Here is a 19,373-nt window from a genome sequence, read left to right on the forward strand (position 1 = left end):
AATACATATTATATACAAATAGCATTATATACACTTATAATAAATCATTAATAAATATTCACCTTCTTATTTTTGTTACATCCACTTGGCTCTGAAGTCCCATTTATATCACTCTTATGATTACAGTTCGATATGATGTTTGCCTTTTTAATAAAATTAAATATTATGTCATTTAAGCAATATTCAGATTTTATTCAAAACTATGGGTAACCAATTTAACATTAACCCAAATCTTTCTCTGTGAATTGCTTTGAATTAAGTGAAGTCCACATCTTACCTATCTATGATCTATTCTAAAAGTGTTAGTTGTGTTTTATATACATTAATAAGTCATGGAATCTATTACTCAGGAAACATATCACAGGAAAATTATATGCTATATGAAATAATGATTTTTATATTGTGTAATTCTCAAATTCTTTATGGCATGATTTAGTGGTTGGCAGTGTTTGACAATTGAGACTGTTAATAATCATGAAGGATTTGTTAGGGGACAAATATTTCAAGAATAAGTTTCTAACTAATCATCAGTCACATGTAACGCTTTGACCCAGGTTAACATTTAAAACCCTCTGGATTCAAAATGAGTGATGAAACACTGTAATAAGAAAAAAGAAAATTAACAGATTCTGGGGAAAAAGAAAGACATTAGAGATATATGAAAAGACAACAGTGTAATTTTAAAAATCATTAAGCAAATATGTTAAATTTTAAATTATACTTATCCCCATTTTGAAAGTCAATAACAGTAACAGATTTATTTCCAGATAATAGAAAAGGCTTACAAAATAGCTGTGTTGACAGTATGCATTTTTCTGATATTTACATTTTATGCCTGATTCCTACTAATTTGAAGTGGGTATCCTTATTCCTATTCTTTTGCAATAGGGAGCAGAGCCATTCATTGGAATGTCAATGGTAGGAGATAGTCCATTCTTAACGTAGTCATAAGGGAAGTATAGGAATTAAGGAAGAGAGGTGAATAGGCAAAAAGTCATTGTAGCAGGTGTTTCTATTTTAAAATCCATTTCAAGTTAAGATATATTTAGTTTCATTGGGTCTAATATGCCACACCCCCAAGGGTATCTGTTGATAGAACCTTATATTTTACACAACAGGTTTTTTTTTTTAAAGTTATTTATTTATTTTGAGAAAGAGCACATGTACATGAGCAGGGGAGGGAGGGAGGGAGAGAGAGAGAGGGAGAATTCCAAGAAGGCTCCATGCTGTCAGCCTGAAGCCTGATGTGGGGCTCGATCTCACAAACTGAACTATGAGATCGTGACCTGAGCCCAAATCAAGAGTCAGACATAAAACCAATTGAGCCACCCTCAAACCCTCACCCAGGTACCCTCACAAGAAGGTTTTTTAAATCATTGTATTACATATACCCTTCTTAGTTGTGCTGTAAGTTTTGATGAATGTATATATGATCTACTTTTTCTAGAACTGAACCTGCTTCTGATATGTCAGATACTAAATTGAACAGATTCTGAAAATTATAAAGAATGATTTACCTCTTGCCAAAAGGAGTTGCTTAATTTCAAGGCCCATAACAAAGTTCATATACAGAACATGAGATAATTCAGTTTTATACATTTTGCATAAACACACAAAAAAAGACTGAAGAGTCAAGTTTTTAATAGCAAATGAATAAGCAAATAAAAAATGTTTGTTTTTTTGGTAAACTTATTTGTTGTGTTTTTTCAGCACCTGTTGGGGAAAATATTATATTAAACGAGGAGGCAATGTATCATATGTAAAATACATAATATATAAAATTCTGGTGCCATCTCATAGTGATATGCTTCCCTTAGAGATGGACCATGTATAAGCTACAGACATAAATTCAGATTCAATTCAACAAGTACATCTTTAACTCAATTATTTCTTATCCTAACCCTTTATGATTAGTGTCAATGTGTGTCCTATGTTGAAGAAAACAACAGGCCAAGCTAGATACCAGGGTGGAGAGGCAAAGACGCCAAACCAACTGAGAATGACAGTGCAGCAGGCCTTTCTTTACTTCTTTGGGCAGCTCCTTCTGCCCTAGGATCTGGACAAAGATAATACCTGCCCCACTGCCATGGGGCAAATCTTGTGTCAAAAAGCATAAGCATTGTTTCCATGTCAGACCAATCAGATACTTTCCCTGAAATGTAAACCTAATGAAGTGGCAAGAGGGGAGTTCTCTTTTCTGTGTCACTAACTCCTCTTGCTATTTGAAATAGAACCATTAGAAGGGAGAGGTCATAACCTAGATCAAACAAAAGCAGAGAGACAAAAGAATCATTCCTGGGGCAAAGTTTACCATCTAATGAGCCATTGAGATTCTCTTTATACTTAAGCTGAATTGAGTAGCCTTTCCCTCACGAGCAACTTAAAAAGTAAACTTTGTATAGTTTTGGGAAGCAAACGTGGGTAGGATCTCATGGATCTCAAAGTTCCAGATCTCAAGGTTAATGTTGGCAGGGACTACCATTATTAGGCTTAGAGAAAGCTCTTATTCAGTCCTAATAAATTTATGTGGACAGCTGACTGTAGTGGGTCGCCTGTTTCAAAATGCCACAGGCGTGCTTGGGTGGCTCAATGGGTTAAGCCTTCAACTCTTGATACTGGCTTAGGTCATGATCTCATGGTTCATGGGCTCAAACCCTGCATCGGGCTTTGTGCTGACAACAAGGAGCCTGCTTGGAATTCTCTCTCTTTCTCTCTCTCTCTCTCTCTCTCTCTCTCTCTCTCTCTCAAAATAAATAAATGAACTTAAAAAAAAATGCAACAGTTCCCTTTCCAGTGATCATACCTTTGTGGTTTGAAAGCACAATCCTCCATTTCTCTCTCCTGATTCTACTAACCAAAATCTTTCTGTGTATTCTTCATATGCAAGCTATTGGTAAATATAAAGATATTCACATTTTGTCTGTGTGTATATATATGTGTGTGTGTATATATATATATATATATATATATATATATACACACATACATACACATACACACACACACAACAGATTGCTATCAATCTGTTGATTTCTCTGCCATTTTATCATTCCAAAATATGATCAAATATCTGCCTGCTTATATATCTATCATCTACCTATGTACATTGCTTCTTCCTCCTTTCCCTCCTTCCTTCCTCTTTCCCTCACTACCTCCTTCCCTCCTTCACGCTCTCTCTCTTTGTTTCTGTTTATGGTTATACAGTTCATTTAGCAATATTTGTTAAAAAGCTATCATTCCTACGTTGGATTGCATTTTCACCTGTGTCAAAAATCCGTGTGGCCTGTTTGTGTTAGTTTCTAGCTGTGTTCTCTATAGGTTTCTCCTGCTATCCAAAAGTAGAGCATTCCTATGAAATTCTTCATAAACTGAAATGACATAAAGCAAAGAAGCAAATGCCATTATAAGAAAACATTTTTGAGTGTTCCTTGACCTGAAAAAGAACGCCTCTTAAGCTTTTCTGATAACTTAGGATACATCTTGTCAACAGATGCTCAAAATAAATTTAGATAAAGTACAGATGCTCACAAACACAGTTCAAAGCTCTGGTGACTTGATCCTGAGATGCTGAGTGTAGCTCCCAGGAAGGAGCTGGGCAGGGCCACTCTCACTGCTCTGGGTACCTGCTGCTTCTAGCTCGACCAGCTCACTGCAAAACAAATGCTGAATACTTTTTTGCTTGTTAGTCTTCATAAAAATCCTCTTCGGATTTCCTTTGGTTGGTGAAAACAGATAGTAATGTGGGTCTTTGGTAAAAGTGAAGTGGCATAATTCAAACTTCTGAAAAGCAAGGGATACCTATATATGGTTCTGTTGATCTACGTGGCTATACATTCACCAATCTCAAACTCTTGATTACCATAGTTTTATAATAGGTCTCAAAAATTGGGTAAAGGTGCTTCCCTCATTGTATTCTTATTTTTCAAAATTGTTGGAGCTATTAGAATACTGCTGACTTGACATACAAATGTTAGTAATAAGTTCATATATATATATATATATATATATATATATATATATATATATATGTAAAATCTTCCTGGGCGTTTGATAAGAATTATTTTAAATCCATATATCAATTTGGGAAAGAGTGGTATCTGTATTATGTTGAGTCTTTGTGACCTTGTTGAATTCACTTCTTAGTTCTAGAAGTTGGTTTCTTTGTTTTGTTTTTTAGATTCCTTGGGAATCCATAGTGTGGTATATCAATAGAAGTCTATTAGGCTTACAATATGGGCTTAAGTTGAAGCACATTTTGCACAAATATTGAGCCTTCCAACACAAGAATCCTCAAGTTAAGCAGTCCTGAGGTGAATATAACTTTTGCATCAACGAGTTTCAAAATTCTTTTTCAAAAGTAATCCCCAGATTTCACTCATTTTAATCTAGAAAACAACATAAAAATGACTAACCTAATGACTAAATAACTGCATTTTAACCAGCTAGGTTAATAACAGTATTTACAGAGATAAATATTTTGGACTCTTTTATAAATAAGATTTCTAATTCATTTAAAAAACAATATAAGCCCACAGAATATTTTACAAACTCGTGGCCCAGTGTGAATGTATTTATGGCACAAAATCTAAACGTATATGGTCATATGCGTTTATATATAGTTTTCTCTCATTTCAAATATTAATAGCCTAAAGAAAATTACCTTTCTTGAACATTCAAGTCCTTGACCACAATTTTAATTTCAAACAAGTTTCTTTTGTCCATAGCCTCACTGTGGTAATGTAGTATTTTTCCTCCAGAAAACACAGGGGCGGTTTTAAATAACAAACATAAACCAGGTATTGTAATCAGGGAGAATAGTCCCCTCTGACTCTACTAAGGAGCTACCTCACAATTTCTTCTTGCCTGCAAAAGACCTACCCCACCTCACCTGTGTTTAGAATGCCCATATCCTCAGTGTCCACTCACTTATATGAGGTGAGTATGGCAGGTAATTGTTGGTACATTATTTCTTGGATCCTCCTCTTGGATTACTGATGCTTAAGTGCAGAACCTAAAAATTTCAAAGGGAATAGAAGCCTTGAAAGAGCCCACGAATGTCAGCACCACAAAAGAAATGCCTCGCAAAGCATTTTTTTTTTTTCCCACAAATGCCCTTCCTCATTCAGTTATAGATACCCTTGACTAGTTGTCTGTAAAAAGTTAGGTGTTTCTTAAGGGAGGCGTTTTTAGACGATGCAGATTGTAATACTTCACTCCAATTACTGTATAAACTCGGTGTTTCGTTTTCATTTAGCAAATTACGATATGGCTTTGCAAAATGCCAAACGGTGATGTAAGATTAGAATCCATATGCTTGAAAATGATCTGTTGTTTAGTTAGAAAACATCAAGGGAACGAAGGGATATTATGCAAAAAAATGTGCTATCCGGAAGCAACTAATAGTGGCGTTTTAAATATGGACAGATTATATACAGCATGTAAACACAACATATTACACACGAGGAAAATATCCCAAGCATTTCCAAATGCAAACGTTACATCTCTTTGTCATTTATATCGAATTATGAAAGTTTCAGCTCCTCACTTGCTATCGTATTCAGCAAGTTCATTGGTGTTCCACCTCAGCAGTGTATTTGGGCCACAGTAACTAAAAAAGCTCACCATCTGGAACATATCATGTGGGCTGTATTTATGTTCTCCAGAATAGAGAGACAGATGTCCACATTAAAAAAAAAAATAAAGAAAGAAAGAAAAAAAAAAAAAAAAAAACCCTGACCATACTGTCATGCTTATTTCCTAAGTGCAGAAAACATGACTGCTGTTCAAAGAGACTCACAAATGAATTTGCCCCTTGGATAACGTCTTTCATTCAACTTAGAAATAATTAAACGTTAGGAGATTTTATGCCAGGTTAAAACTAACTTTCTTGGTGGCACTGCTAGTCTTTTCTACTTCCTTTTTTTTAAACTGTTATTCTAACACTTACCATTTTTGAGAGACAGAGTGCGAGTGGGGGAGGGGCAGAGAGGGAGGGAGGCTCAGAATCCGAAGCGGGCCCCAGGCTCTGAGCTGTCAGCACAGAGCCCGACACCGGGCTCGAACTCACAAACTGGGAGACCATGACCTGAGCTGAAGTCCGCAGCTTAACCGACTGAGCCACCCAGGCACCCCTGTTATTTTTTAATAGTTTAAAAATTGATTATTGATTATTGATACTTGCGTTCAGTAGGTAAAACTTGCGTCTCAGCAGCATTAAAAAGTCAAATTATTGGCTGATTTCAGATAAGTTTTTTCATTCTTCTTATTGGAGAAGCTTGATTTCAATAATATTTCTAAGTTTCTATTGTATATTTTATATATAGAACAGTGCTCTGTGTTTTATGAATTCTATACTTCAGATAATGAAACATACACTGTTAACTTTTATTCATTTCAGTAAAGGTACAGAAGGAAAAGAGAGAGGGACAGAGACAAAGGGTAATAGGCAACTCTCTAAGGAGAAATGGTTTCTAGTTTTAGCCCTATATCTGAATAACATTAGACAAAGCGCATTCATCGATTCCTTTTTGTTTTATTTGTACAATGACCAGTTTATCTGATATTTGTCCTACTGGGTACTTTTCCAACTCCAAATATGATTTGTGTTTATTTTGGTTTGTTTATGTTTAGAGTATTATGTTATTATTTAACCATTTTTCTTTAGAAGGAAGGGTTCCTCTTGGTGGCCTCATTAAATATTTCTCAAAAATATATTTAGAATTATGGCTGGTCAAAAAGTTTTGAAAATAGACATCTGTGTGTGTTTGTGTTTATGTACACTTTGAAATTTTGCTCAGTGTAGTATTTAAATGTATTTGCTGAAGAATATTTCTAAGGTCCCTTTACATTTATTTACAAAATAGTTTTAAAATTATAAACTGTAGCTAAAAGAAATATGAATAAAAGTATTAAGAATAGAATGCATCAAACGGTTCTTCCTCTGCCATCCTATTAAAAGTCTGGTTATAACCATGGATTTTCCTTTTTGCTGTATATGTTCTAAGACTGTAATGTATATAAAATGATTACTAGAATAGTTCTTGTGGGCTAATTAAGAATATTCAAATAATTGAATGGAATTTCTTAAATGGCACATTTAGAGACTGTATTTCAAAGACAGTCCTGTTATATATTCATGAGGTATAAGAAGAAAAGCAGAATATGCCCCCCTAAAATATGCCACTTTGTTGTAGTGATTATTTTGAACTATAGGCACTTAAAAAGCAGCAAATGCAGGGAGAACCTTTCTTTGAACTCTTCTTCTCTGCTAAAGACAGATCTTCCAAAAGGAACTCAACTGTAGTAGCTTCTCTCTCTGGGAATTTCATCAACCGTGCAAGATGGACTTTGAACACAAAAAAGGAGGCTAAAAATCACCAACCAACCAGACAAGCTTTGTCACAAACTACCATACCTCCTATCTATTCTTCTGAGGGCTCATTCCTTCATTCCCCTTCCCTTTCCCGGATTAAAATGGTATTTAAGGTTGAATTCTAAGCCACCTCTTTGAGTTACTCATTTTTCCCTGGATAGCTGTCATGTATGCAAGAAATATACATGTTAATAAACGTCCATTTATTTATTTTTTCTGTTAATCTTTTATTACAGTTGTCTCGGCTAAGAACAAAGAAGAATGGAGCGAAAATTATTTTTCCCCTACATATGTGTTGTGTTAATGTCATAAGCGCTGATGAGATATACGGGGAGACCACATTTTGTGTAAATCATGATTCGTGTTGTTTAAAGAATTGAAATGTATTTGTGAAGATAAAACTGGCCAGAAAAAATTTTTATTTTAACATTTATTTTTGAGAGAGACAGAGACAGAGTGCAAGCGGGGGCGGGGCAGAGAAAGAGGGAGACAGAATCCGAAGCAGGCTCCAGGCTCTGAGCTGTCAGCACAGAGCCCGATTCGGGGCTTGAACCCACCAACCGCGAGATCATGACCTAAGCTAAAGTGGGACGCTCAACCGACGGAGCCACCCAGGCACCCTGAAAAAATAGATACTGCAAGCTACATGTGCTAAATGTTTTAAATAATGGTTTAAGAGTTCTGAGATGGGAAAGTGATATGAACGAAGAGGGTTATTGTCTTAGGAAAGGACTATTATTATAGGAGTCAGAAATGCATATTCTTAGATTAAATAAATGTAAGAAAGATACTATACAGCAGTAAGCAAAGAAATAGGCCCTTGGTAACCCATGAAAATAAAAATTGTCAGCAATTTTAAGACAAGCCTTCTTAAGTTGATTGAAAATCAAATTCTACTGTATGTCAAAGTACAAAATGACATGTCACTTGTAAAGACTTTCAGTAGTTGAGCTCTTAAGCAGTCACCTGGAAGACTCCATGGGGAAGAGTTAACGGCATTGTAAGTGCAATTTAGTACAGTTTAAAATTAATGAAGTGGAAACAGGAAATGCTACTTGACCATCAATCACTGTCCATCTTTCTCACTCCTCCCCTTTGCCTCACTGTCAAAGTAATTTTTTTTCCATAATCTTGGGTTAGTTTAGATAAAACTTATTTTTTTTCAATATATGAAGTTTATTGTCAAATTGGTTTCCATACAACACCCAGTGCTCATCCCAAAAGGTGCCCTCCTCAATACCCATCACCCACCCTGCCCTCCCTCCCACCCCCCATCAACCCTCAGTTGGTTCTCAGTTTTTAACAGTCTCTTATGCTTTGGTTCTCTCCCACTCTAACCTCTTTTTTTTTTTTTTTTTTCCCTTCCCCTCCCCCATGGGTTTCTGTTAAGTTTCTCAGGATCCACATAAGAGTGAAACCATATGGTATCTATCCTTCTCTGTATGGCTTATTTCACTTAGCATAACACTCTCCAGTTCCATCCATGTTGCTACAAAGGGCCATATATAGTCTCCTGATTTGTTCATTTTGGCCACTCTGACTGGCATGAGGTGATATCTGAGTGTGGTTTTGATTTGTATTTCCCTGATGAGGAGCGATGTTGAACATCTTTTCATGTGCCTGTTGTCCATCTGGATGTCTTCTTTAGAGAAGTGTCTATTCATGTTTTCTGCCCATTTCTTCACTGGGTTATTTGTTTTTCGAGTGTGGAGTTTGGTGAGCTCTTCATAGATTTTGGATACTAGCCCTTTGTCCGATATGTCATTTGCAAATATCTTTTCCCATTCCGTTGGTTGCCTTTTACTTTTGTTGGTTGTTTCCTTTGCTGTGCAGAAGCTTTTTATCTTCAAAAGGTCCCTGTAGTTCATTTTTGCTTTTAATTCCCTTGCCTTTGGGGATGTGTCGAGTAAGAGATTGCTACGGCTGAGGTCAGAGAGGTCTTTTCCTGCTTTCTCCTCTAGGGTTTTCATGGTTTCCTGTCTCACATTCAGGTCCTTTATCCATTTTGAGTTGATTTTTGTGAATGGTGTGAGAAAGTGGTCTAGTTTCAACCTTCTGCATGTTGCTGTCCAGTTCTCCCAGCACCATTTGTTAAAGAGACTGTCTTTTTTTCCATTGGATGTTCTTTCCTGCTTTGTCAAAGATGAGTTGGCCATACGTTTGTGGGTCTAGTTCTGGGGTTTCTATTCTATTCCATTGGTCTATGTGTCTGTTTTTGTGCCAATACCATGCTGTCTTGATGATGACAGCTTTGTAGTAGAGGCTAAAGTCTTGGATTGTGATGCCTCCTGCTTTGGTCTTCTTCTTCAAAATTACTTTGGCTATTCGGGGCCTTTTGTGGTTCCATATGAATTTTAGAATTGCTGGTTCTAGTTTCGAGAAGAATGCTGGTGCAATTTTGATTGGGATTGCATTGAATGTGTAGATAGCTTTCGGTAGTATTGACATCTTGACAATATTTATTCTTCCAATCCATGAGCATGGAATGTCTTTTCATTTCTTTATATCTTCTTCAATTTCCTTCATAAGCTTTCTATAGTTTTCAGCATACAGATCTTTTACATCTTTGGTTAGATTTATTCCTAGGTATTTTATGCTTCTTGGTAATTTTGAATGGGATCAGTTTCTTTATTTGTCTTTCTGTTGCTTCATTGTTAGTGTATAAGAATGCAACTGATTTCTGTACATTGATTTTGTATCCTGCAACTTTGCTAAATTCATGTATCAGTTCTAGCAGACTTCTGGTGGAGTCTATCAGATTTTCCATGATTTTCCAGATTTTCCAGATTTTCTCCACTTTTGGTGGAGTCTGTCAGATATTCCATGTATATCATGTCATATGCAAAAAGTGAAAGCTTAACTTCATCTTTGCCAATTTTGATGCCTTTGATTTCCTTTTGTTGTCTGATTGCTGATGCTAGAACTTCCAACACTATGTTAAACAACAGCGGTGAGAGTGGACATCCCTGTCGTGTTCCTGATCTCAGGGAAAAAGCTCTCAGTTTTTCCCCATTGAGGATGATGTTAGCTGTGGGCTTTTCATAAATGGCTTTTATGATCTTTAAGTATGTTTCTTCTATCCCGACTTTCTCAAGGGTTTTTATTAAGAAACGTTGCTGAATTTTGTCAAAGGCCTTTTCTGCATCGATTGACAGGATCATATGGTTCTTTTCTTTTCTTTTATTACTGTGATGTATCACATTGATTGATTTGCGAATGTTGAACCAGCCCTGCATCCCAGGAATGAATCCCACTTGATCATGGTGGATAATTCTTTTTATATGCTGTTGAATTCGATTTGCTAGTATCTTATTGAGAATTTTTGCATCCATATTCATCAGGGATATTGGCCTGTAGTTCTCTTTTTTTACTGGGTCTCTGTCTGGTTTGGGAATCAAAGTAATACTGGCTTCATAGAATGAGTCTGCAAGTTTTCCTTCCCTTTGAATCTTTTGGAATAGCTTGAGAAGGATAGGTATTATCTCTGCTTTAAACGTCTGGTAGAACTCCCCTGGGAAGCCATCTGGTCCTGGACTCTTATTTGTTGGGAGATTTTTGATGACGGATTCAATTTCTTCGCTGGTTATGGGTCTGTTCAAGCTTTCTATTTCCTCCTGATTGAGTTTTGGAAGAGTGTGGGTGTTTAGGAATTTGTCCATTTCTTCCAGGTTGTCCAGTTTGTTGGCATATAATTTTTAATAGTATTCCCTGATAATTGCTTGTCTCTCTGAGGGATTGGTTGTAATGATTCCATTTTCATTCATGATTTTATCTATTTGGGTCATCTCCCTTTTCTTTTTGAGAAGCCTGGCTAGAGGTTTGTCAATTTATTTTTTCAAAAAACCAACTCTTTGTTTTGTTGATCTGCTCTACAGTTGTCTTAGATTCTATATTGTTTATTTCTGCTCTGATCTTTATTATTTCTCTTCTTCTGCTGGGTTTGGGGTGTACTTGCTATTCTGCTTCTATTTCCTTTAGGTGTGCTCTTAGATTTTGTATTTGGGATGTTTCTTGTTTCTTGAGATAGGCCTGGATTGCAATGTATTTTCCTCTCAGGACTGCCTTCGCTGCATCCCAGAGCATTTGGATTGTAGTATTTTCATTTTTGTTTGTTTCCATATATTTCTTAATTTCTTCTCTAATTGCCTGGTTGACCCACTCATTCTTTTAGTAGGGTGTTCTTTAACCTCCATGCTTTTGGAGGTTTTCCAGACTTTTTCCTGTGGTTGATTTCAAGCTTCATAGCATTGTGGTCTGCAAGTATGCATGGTATGATTTCAATTCTTGTAAACTTATGAAGGGCTGTTTTGTGACCCAGTATGTGATCTATCTTGGAGAATGTTCCATGTGCACTCGAGAAGAAAGTATATTCTGTTGCTTTGGGATGCAGAGTTCTATATATATCTGTCAAGTCCATCTGATCCAATGTATCATTCAGGGCCCTTGTTTCTTTATTGACCGTGTGTCTAGATGATCTATCCATTTCTGTAAGTGGAGTGTTAAAGTCCCCTGCAATTACCACATTCTTACCAATAAGGTTGCTTATGTTTGTGAGTAATTGTTTTATATATTTGGGGGCTCCTGTATTCGGCGCATAGACATTTATAATTGTTAGCTCTTCCTGGTGGATAGACCCTGTGATTATTATATAATGCCCTTCTTCATCTCTTGTTACAGCCTTTAATTTAAAGTCTAGTTTGTCTGATATAAGTATGGCTACTCCAGCTTTCTTTTGACTTCCAGTGGCATGATAAATAGTTCTCCATCCCCTCACTCTCAATCTGAAGATGTCCTCAGGTCTAAAATGAGTCTCTTGTAGACAGCAAATAGATGGGTCTTGTTTCTTTATCCGTTCTGAAAACCTATGTCTTTTGGTTGGCGCATTTCGTCCATTTACATTCAGTGTTATTATAGAAAGATATGGGTTTAGAGTCATTGTGATGTCCGTAGGTTTCATGCTTGTAGTGATGTCTCTGGTACTTTGTCTCACAGGATCCCCCGTAGGATCTCTTGTAGGGCTGGTTTAGTGGTGACGAATTCCTTCAGTTTTTGTTTGTTTGGGAAGACCTTTATCTCTCCTATTCTAAATGACAGACTTGCTGGATAAAGGATTCTCGGCTGCATATTTTTTCTGTTCAACACATTGAAGATCTCCTGCCATTCCTTTCTGGCCTGCCAAGTTTCAGTAGAGAGATTGGTCACGAGTCTTATAGGTCTCCCTTTATATGTTAGAGCACGTTTATCTCTAGCTGCTTTCAGAATTTTCTCTTTATCCTTGTATTTTGCCAGTTTCACTATGATATGTCGTGCAGAAGATAGATTCAAGTTACGTCTGAAGGGAGTTCTCTATGCCTCTTGGATTTCAATGCCTTTTTCCTTCCCCAGATCAGGGAAGTTCTCAGCTATTTTTTCTTCAAGTACACCTTCAGCATCTTTCCCTGTCTCTTCCTCCTCTGGAATACCAATTATGCATATATTATTTCTCTTTAGTGCATCACTTAGTTCTCTAATTTTCCCCTCATACTCCTGGATTTTTTTTATCTCTCTTTTTCTCAGCTTCTTCTTTTTCCATAATTTTATCTTCTAGTTCACCTATTCTCTCCTCTGCCTCTTCAATCCGAGCCATAGTTGTCTCCATCTTATTTTGCAGTTCATTGATAGCATTTTTTAGCTCCTCCTGGCTGTTCCTTAGTCCCTTGATCTCCGTAGCAAGAGATTCTCTGCTGTCCTTTATACTGTTTTCAAGCCCAGCGATTAATTTTATGAGTATTCTAAATTCACTTTATGTTACATTGTTTAAATCGTTTTTGATCAGTTTGTTAGCTTTTGTTATTTCCTGGACGTTTTTCTGAGGGGAATTCTTCCGTTTGGTCATTTTGGATAGTCCTTGGAGTGGTGCGGACCTGCAGGGCACTTCCCCTGTGCTGTGGTATATAACTGGAGTTGGTGGGCGGGGCCGCAGTCAGACCTGATGTCTGCCCCCAGCCCACCACTGGGGCCACAGTCAGACTGGTGTGTGACTTCTCTTTTCCTCTCCTGGGGGGGGGGATTCACTGTGGGGTGGTGTGGTCCATCTGGGCTACTTGCACACTGCTGCTTGTGGTGCAGGGGATCTGGCGTATTAGCTGGGGTAGATACGCAAGGTGCGAAGGGGCAAAGGGGCGGGAGGGGCAGGCTCAGCTTGCTTTTCCTTCGGAGATCCGCTTCGGGAGGGGCCCTGCTGCACTGGGAGGGAGTCAGACTTGCAGGAGACCGGATCTGCAGAAGCACGGCGTTGGGTGTTTGCATGCTGCAAGCAAATTCCTGGCAGGAACTGGTTCCCTTTGGGATTTTGGCTGGGGGATGGGCGAGGGAGATGGTGCTGGCCAGCACCTTGGTTCCCTGCCAAGCTGCACTTTGTCGTCCGGGGCTCAACAACTCTCCCTCCCGTTGTCCTCCAGCCCTCCCGTTCTCCGAGCAGAGCTGTTAGCTTATAACCTTCCAGATGTCAAGTCCCTCTTGCTGTGGGAACACACTCCGTCTGGCCCCTCCGCTTTTGCAAGCCAGACTCGGGGGCTGCCCCTCCGCCCGGCTTCCTCCTGCCAGTCCATGGTGGGTTGGAGCGTGCACTGCCTCTCCACCCTTCCTACCCTCTTCCGTGGGCCTCTCATCTGCGCTTGGCTCCAGAGACTACGTTCTGCTAGTCTTCTGGTGGTTTTCTGGGTAATTTAGGCAGGTGTAGGTGGAATCTAAGTGATCAGCAGGACTCGCAGTGAGCCCAGCGTCTTCCTACGCCGCCATCTTCCCACGATCCCCCCTCTAGATAAAACTTATTTAAGTTATTTTGGAATTTTTTACAGAGAGGGGAAAATACCCCACAAATCTGAAAACTATCTGTGCATTGAAATCTGAGCATAAAAATGAAATAATAGGATAATAGTATCATAGAACTTCTTAGGCAGTTCATATATATTAAAAAATTAAGCATCATTAGCTCCATTTTCCATATTGCTATGATGAATATAATCTTAGTGATTCAAAATTTTAACTTATTACTTTATTTATCTTGAGAGAGAGAAAGAGTTCAAGCAGGGGAGGAGCAGAGAGGGAGAGAGAGAGAGAGAAAACCTCAGGCAGACTCTGCACTGTCAGCAGAGAGCCTGATGTAGGGCTTGAACCCATAAAGCATGAGCTCATGACTTGCTTTGGAATCAAGAGCCAGATACTTAACTGAGCCACCCAGGTGTGCCTCAAAATTTTAAGTTATTAATAAGAGTTTGTGCCTGCCTCACATTATAGAGCTGAAACATTGCTTGGCTGGAATTCCCTAACATAAATGGTGTATGTTTCACAGTATAAAGTAAGTAAAGTTATTTCAGATGAAGAAACTCAACAGAATATCAAACATAGTTGAAATAATAAAACACAAACTATATATAAAAACAAATATACAGTTATATTTAAAATTATAGATGTATAAGAAAAAAATTATATATAATAAAATGTAGATATATTTAAATAAGTTCTATATAAATATATAATATATAAATTATACGTATACATTTATATGTACTACATATATGATATATACTTATATATATTATATATAATATATATAAATAAATATGTCCCATATTATGCATTAATATATATTAATATATAATAACTATATTATAATATATATAAATAAAATGACACAGATTCTATATATAATAAAAATATATAAATGGTATTAGTTTATAAATTGAAATTGATATTTTAAATCCCTAAAAACACAGGAAGTTTGATTATTTCCAACTTTATTGTCTTAAGCATGGAACAGTAATTTATTTCACAACAGGCTGGGTCACAAAGAGAGCATTTTAGAAGGATATAATGCTTTCTCACAGTACCAGAGTAAAAATTGCAGCTAATATTGATGCAGAGGTCTAGACACAGGATGTGGGGGCTCCTGTGAGTGGGTTTGTCTCTGTTTCGCTCGGCTCCATATTCCAATGTCAGCATTGTGCTTTCTAATGAGTGAGGACATTAGAGAATAATGAGCCCAAAGGATAATGGAACTAATGTGAGTTCAATCTTTGGTGAGTTTACAGGTAGAAACTATGCCAGATAGGGTTGTCATACAAAGGAAACTTTATTTGTAGCAGATAAGGAGACCTTGGGGAACGACTTTCAAAGATGTGACTCCCAGAGCAAAGATGAATGGGTTCCTTTTATTTAGGGTTAGGATGCATCAGAAAGAGGTGTTTTGTCATCATATGTAGAGGCAGGCATAAGGTCTCAGGTGTGCCTAGATATATATTGTATATTACATAAATGGGGTTTGTGCTCTTCCTTGGGTAGAGATTTGAGTATTATAATGAGGTAAAGGTAACTTGGTTATTCACTGCATACTCCATTCTGTGGAGGTGTCAATCGGGTTGAACTCAAACTGGTTTGGGTGGTCTTGGCTGGTTGGAGCTCTTTGTCAGGGCAATTGTTACTGTGTAAAGGCATAGTTTTGGTGTTATCATGGGACGCTATGCCTGTTGGGTCTCTTCCCTAAATTAAGGGATAGGCTGGAAAGAAGAGCTTAAGAAAAAATGTGGGGCAAAGGTTTGCAGGTACAAGCTTGTGGGCAGTAGAGATAAGGTTTTGGGGTCAGCTGGTGACAAAAGTTCTTTCTCTACATAAGCCTCTCCTACCTGCTTTTCTCTGCATGCTTGCTCCACTCGTTATCATTCTCTCTAGAAAATTCACTCCTACAGCACACAGTTAACGATTTTTAAAAATTGAGCACCTAGTTTGTTTCCAACATTGTATTTTTGACAGGAGAAATACTTAAAAATTATATAGCACCTTGTCCTGAAACAGTACAATACCTGATGGAAATCAATAAATTGAGACAGAATTATGATGCAGTATTATTCACCTGGAATCACTGATATTTGAGGGAAGAGCCAACATTATAGTCCAGTCAGAAATTTAAGAATAAGAAAATAGAACAAGAGTAGCAAACTGTTTCTTACATGGGCAGATAGCAAATATTTTAAATTTTGTAAGTGTTGGGGAAGAAAAGTTTTCCTCAAGTTTTTTTTTTTCTGAATAGCCTAAGAATTCAGTTGACATGAGACAGATTAACAGAAGAAAATCAAATTTAACTACATATGCATGCATTCACATAAACATGAGAGATTCTAAAGACAGGCAAGATGAGGTATATATGTCATTCTGGACTAAGGAGAAGGAGGGAGGGGTCTGGGGCTTCCAAGGGAAGGATGGCAATTCACAGGAAGAACAGAATGAGTAAATGTTTGGTAAACCAAATTTTGCTGGGATATCCAGAAACGAAGGGACATGGAGAGGATTTTGATCAAACAGGCCTTGCTGTTTCCTCCCTACCATACCTAATTCACATTATACTATAGTCCTTTATGGTGACAGCTCCCTTTGGAATGGGCCCTCTAATTCTTTTAGGAGGGAGGCAAAAAGAAAAACATTTTGAGTCTTCTGTTTCTTAAAAATAGCCTAAAATAATCCACATGCCACAGACACACATTTTTGGGTGGCAAATTTTGCTCCCCTCCATGTGCTACATATGGTCCCTGACACATATCCTTCTTTATTTTACAACACTTTTAAAGTGTAGAAATATACATACATATATATATGTATATATATGTATATATGTGTATATATATGTATATATATGTGTATATATATGTATATATGTACATATATACATATATATATATATATATATATATATATATATATATATATGTATATGTCCATTCTCACTTCCAGGGCACTATAAAAACAGGCTGCAGGTTAGCAGGAGGCATGGTTTGCTTACCTCTGATTTAGGGAGAGTCTCGGGTTTTGAAAACTGCCTGAGTCAAAGGCAGAGAAGAAGACGGGTGCCCAGAAACAACCTGACACTATGCTCTGTTGGCGCATAGTGTTTAACAATTGCTTTCAAAAAATCAAAATAATAATAATAATAATAATAATAATAATAATAATAAAGAACAGTAGCAACAGCAGCAATAACAATGATAATAAATGAAAACCACAGAAAACAAAACAATAAAGCCCAATTTGCTAATGTTTGCCAATTTTATTACCTCTGGCCCTGAACATTCAGTGTTAGTCTGGAGCTAACACCAACAAGTTGACCAGAGGAAATTGCCCAACTTTCAGGAGGTTTACAAACTAGTTAACTACTGTGGGAATATTTATACCATGGCGATTGGCAAACAGTACAAATCAAGTGTTTTTTCTTCGGAAGAACTGGTTGTGAACCATTGACCAGCACAGCACTGAAATGCTCATCATGGACGATTCTAAGTTACCAACCTGATACAACTGAATGTGGGGTTGGGAAGCTATGCAATTATATAGTATTTCTAACATAGACGCAATAGCTACAAATAACCTCAACAGGATGGATAGCAAAGTATAGTAAAATTATTAGGAAGTAGTAATTTTGATTATTCAGTGCCCATGTTTTCAATATAGTTTATTTTGCTATAGTTCATATGGTTAAATTTCTTTTAATATCCATGTTTAGTAGCTTCCAAAAGTCCCGAGAACTGAATAATTGGTTCTGGAGAATTGATAGGACCTGTTCCAGAACCGCCCCCAAAATTTTCATGTCTCTAAAGAGGAAAAGGAGGCTGTCTTTACAAAAGGTTTTGTGAGGAATATGGGCAGTATTGGAGTATGGGCCCTGGAATACAGGGCAAAGTTGTTTGAGACCTTGGGTTCAAATTTCCGCGAAAATAAAATACAGGTTTAGCAGCACGAAAATGACTACAGGGAATACTTAAGAGTAGCCAGAGAAAAGAGGAAAGAGAAAAAAAAAATGAAGGGACACTTTTCTTAGGATTTAATTGGAAAGGAAGGGTTTGGGGAAAGAAAAGGATTCGGTGGGGGCTTCTAACCATCCACAACCTTTACCTGTATAGATGGGAGAAGCAGTTGGCAAGATTAGGATTTAAGAGCTAATATAAATTCATGGCTGTGACATGCTGTAGAGGCCTACAGATATTTAGATTCTATCTGAAAAACACTTTACAGCTTACGTAGATCTTTCCCTTACATATTTTTGATTCCTATTTGTTAGGTGGAAATACAGTTAAGAAAGGCTAAGTGACTTGTGCATGCCAAGAAAGTTGTGTTTGGTGGTAAAAACTTCCTGGCAACTTTTCATTTAAAGAGTCTTTTTGAAATGTACTTTGAGATATGACAAATTTAAACTGACGTTATTGAAGTCTCTCAGGACAATTTTGGTATTTTACTTTTTATTCTCCCCCACCCCTTGTAGTCTGAATAAAATCTTTTTGCAAAGTTCCTTAATGAAACCGGATGCAACATAAAAAAGATGAACACGGTAGAGCAATTCAGAAAGCAAAGATATTTCTGCAGGCACTGTGCCGAATGCAATCAGATTATTGCCACTGTATGATTCAATTTGATAAGGAGAAATGCTATGGCAATGACCTGTAGCAATTAGCCGAAGAGGTGACATCTAAAGTCTTCTACTTCTTGATAATTTTTCCTATTAAAAACTGGCACAGGTACTAAATCTGCAGTGACAACAGACAGTATTTCCTGGAAAATTTGGCATTAGGCAGTGCTTGGGACACTGAAACAGATATTAGATAATGAATTAAGTATATCAGAATGTATGATACTATAAGATACACTAAGTATAACAAAACAAAACGCCCAGAGAAAGAGATTCACTGGTTTTTTAATAGCCAATTTTAGTATTTAGCCCTTCTGTTAGCAGAAAGTCCTCTCTTGAGTTAACTTAGTTGTCTGCACAAATATGCTTCAACGCCCCTAATAAGAATGGTGAGAACATGTGTTGGTTAAATGTGTTCTTCCCTTGGAAGACCATTATTATTAGCTGTTGAAGGGAAGCAGATTTTGCCATCCGGAAATATATCCTTTTGGTATAAGGATTATTTTAGGTGATTTTTTTTTGAATTGGGATTTTTACTGAAGTACAATTAACACGCAATGTGATATTACA

The sequence above is a fragment of the Panthera onca genome, chromosome C2 (assembly GCF_046562875.1).
Source record: "Panthera onca isolate mPanOnc1 chromosome C2, mPanOnc1 haplotype 2, whole genome shotgun sequence".
In the NCBI taxonomy this organism is placed as follows: Eukaryota; Metazoa; Chordata; class Mammalia; order Carnivora; family Felidae; genus Panthera; species Panthera onca.